General features: G+C 36.9%; 1 long non-coding RNA gene across 1 annotated transcript; it reads right to left on the minus strand.

Moving 5' to 3' along the window:
- Nucleotides 1-925: 925 nt before the first annotated feature.
- On the minus strand, nt 926-1,608 carry LOC124211139 (uncharacterized). Its single transcript, XR_011176383.1, has 3 exons — nt 1,445-1,608; nt 1,081-1,225; nt 926-989 (listed from the first exon to the last, which is right to left on the minus strand). It is a non-coding gene; the product is annotated as an uncharacterized lncRNA (long non-coding RNA).
- Nucleotides 1,609-3,003: the final 1,395 nt, after the last annotated feature.

Below are 3,003 nucleotides of genomic sequence, written 5' to 3' on the forward strand. Positions count from 1 at the left end.
CAGCAGAGTAAATCACAAAAGTTACTTTTCATAGCGAAAAATCGATGAAAGACAGTAGACTTTAAGGAAGCAATACAAATTTAAACTCACACGCTCTTTCTCATTCAAAAAAATTCAAATTATATACAATTTTCGTCATGTACAGAACATCTCAACGCTAGAGATATGGTAAAAGATATATATATCTATCAAGTCTCACCACAAACATACAGTAATGCTCAAAAGTGTTTTGATAATATAAAATTCGTTATCACTTTGATCAATCGTTTCTCTTACTTTTCTTTATTTCAACTTTATTTTCGAGTAATCGAGAGATCATTTTTAACAACTATATAGAACATCGAATTTGTTTCAACAAATAATATTTTTGATTTTCGTAGTTTATTCTTGCATGTGATTAACCCAATTACTATGTTTGTCAAAATACTTTTGGGCGCTACTGTATTTCATATGATTTTCCGGATTTTTCACGAAGTCACATATACACCGCCAACTACAAGTGCATAAAGTTGTCTCGGATGAGTTGCTGTTGTACATGGCGTCCCTCAGCAAGGCGTGCTCTTCCTTCAAAAGGTTCAGCGATATAAGGTCCGGGTGCTGGCATAGCATTAGCCTGTGCGACATCTTCCTCGGCGATCTCTTCAAATGGTATTCGATAATGCAAACGCATGTTATGCAACATGGCACAAGCATTGATTATTCTTCCCGCCATATCAGGCTCGTACATTAATAAACGTTGCTGAAGCAGAAAAAAATATAAAATGACAATGAGAATAATTCGCTCTAAATTGAGTTTATAACTGTTGACTATTCTGACCACAAACTCACATGTGACAAGCATCTCCATACCGATTTGAGTGCACAAAAACATCGCTCTATAACTGAGCGGGCACTACAATGTGCAGCGGTATATATATACTCAGGTGATCCATTTGGAGCATTCGGTATTGGTGTCAAGAGCCATGGTTTCAAAGGATAGCCTGAATCACCTAAGTAGTAAGATAGGTAGATGAAATTGGGAATATATAACTAGTGAGAAGGAAAGAATAAAATTGACATTCCGATTCCGGAATTACTAACCCAACAACCATGTTTGCCTCTCGCCTTGCCTGTGACACAGCTCCATAAGATTGCGCACAGGTGACTACATCCAAATTGCAGCATCATGACGAGATCCTGGGAATCTGGCGCTCACATTTAAAATACGGAGTTCTGGATCACAAATCTGAAAACAGCATTTTCATTTCAATGGATTCATTATCGACAGTGAAATGTATTTTGCATTATTGTTTATGGATAGTATCAAGAAAATAATGATAATCAAAAGCACCCATTTATTTACATATTCGAGTGATTACCTGGTAGTGAACTCATGCGTTATGTATGATAATATACCTACATTGATTCTATCATGCATTACACTTGTACTTCAATTTCAGCTAACCATTTGAACATTCATAGAATGATAACCATGGTGATTCACAAAAGCTTCCTCATTCTCTTTAGGAGCAACGATTCCGACATGAGTGCAGTCTATTGCGCCAATTGCTCCAGGAAATGGTTGTGGAGCATTAGCAAATTTTATTTCAGCTGCCTCTCTTTGCTCCAGAGTGGCAGGGAATTTAATCCATCGGCGAAGCATATAGTCGTTGATAGCAACAGACACTGATCTGATACACCGGCTGACTGCAGTCTGACTCAAAGCCAATGCAAAATCCTGTCCTATTGCTCTTTGATAAGAACCAACTGCATAAAACCGAATGGCGCAAAGAACCTGTAGGAAGATAAAGAAAGGATCATTAATTGTGAAATTCTTTTGTGATAAGCGCACAGAATGCGCGTATGATAACATTTGCTTGTAACTCAATCGACATACTTTCAGATTATATACTTACTTGAGTTTCCACTGAAAGACCATTTGGGCGTTCACGTTGCAGATGTGGTCTCAGTTCTGTCACGAGGTCCCTCACTAAATCTTTTGAAACTCTGAACAAATTTTTGAACTGAATATCTGGTAAATTGAATACATTCAGCTCATCGCGCAACCTCTTGTAGTAGGGGAGCCCAAGAGGGGATTTTGGGTGTTATTCAAGCGCGACAGAACAATATAAGGGAGGAAACCTTGCACCCTGTTATGAACGACCACCATATATGAACCCTTAATATACAAGGGTGCGCCTAGGGTAGCCAATCAGATTAGTAAAAAAAAATCGATCCTCAAATTAATTCGAGCTCGTCAGATTAATAGAAGGTAAGTTAATTACATGGAAAAAAGCGTCAATTTCAATATTCTGACGATTTGATCATGGTATAAGAGAATAAGCGAGTAATTAGTTTGCAAAAAAAAAAACGTCACCTGGAAGTATTCGAGCGCGGTTATTTTTTTTTTTTAATTTGAAGGAAATCATGTAAAAATTACGGATATAATATAATCTGACGGTTTCTACAACGTAAAAAAGCTAAAATTATTGATAAAGTGAGGTACGTGCAAGTGCTGAGAACTATGTATTTTCCACTCCGCGCCTCTCTCCCCTTCTCACTCTTTCTCTATTTCTCACTCTCTCGCACCGTCCCCCCACTACTTTCTGCGGCTGATCACAATACTACGCGGTCGTGTTCGTAGATTTGTGACGCTTTGGTTTGTTTATTGTGTTTTAAAAAAGTTAAAAGTTATTTTATTTAATAACAGCCATATTTTTCTTAGGATTGTTTTCAAAAACTGAGAATTATTAATTGAGGATATAACAAGTAATTTTTTTCAAAAAAAACATAAACAAGCAGTATTTATTTTTTTGTAAATAATTTTTAAAGTTGGTGACTTGCGATGATTCACGTGAGTGGAAGTAAGTGAGCGATAGTCGGTAAAGAAAGACAGCACTAGCGAGTGAGAAAGAAAACAATAGCCATTGACTATTGGTGTCCTTTACATGTCACGGTACTACCTTAAGCTGTCAGAACAATGAAATTCCTCCACATAATTATCAAATTATAGGTTAGCACAAC

The sequence above is a fragment of the Neodiprion pinetum genome, chromosome 2, assembly GCF_021155775.2.
Source record: "Neodiprion pinetum isolate iyNeoPine1 chromosome 2, iyNeoPine1.2, whole genome shotgun sequence".
In the NCBI taxonomy this organism is placed as follows: Eukaryota; Metazoa; Arthropoda; class Insecta; order Hymenoptera; family Diprionidae; genus Neodiprion; species Neodiprion pinetum.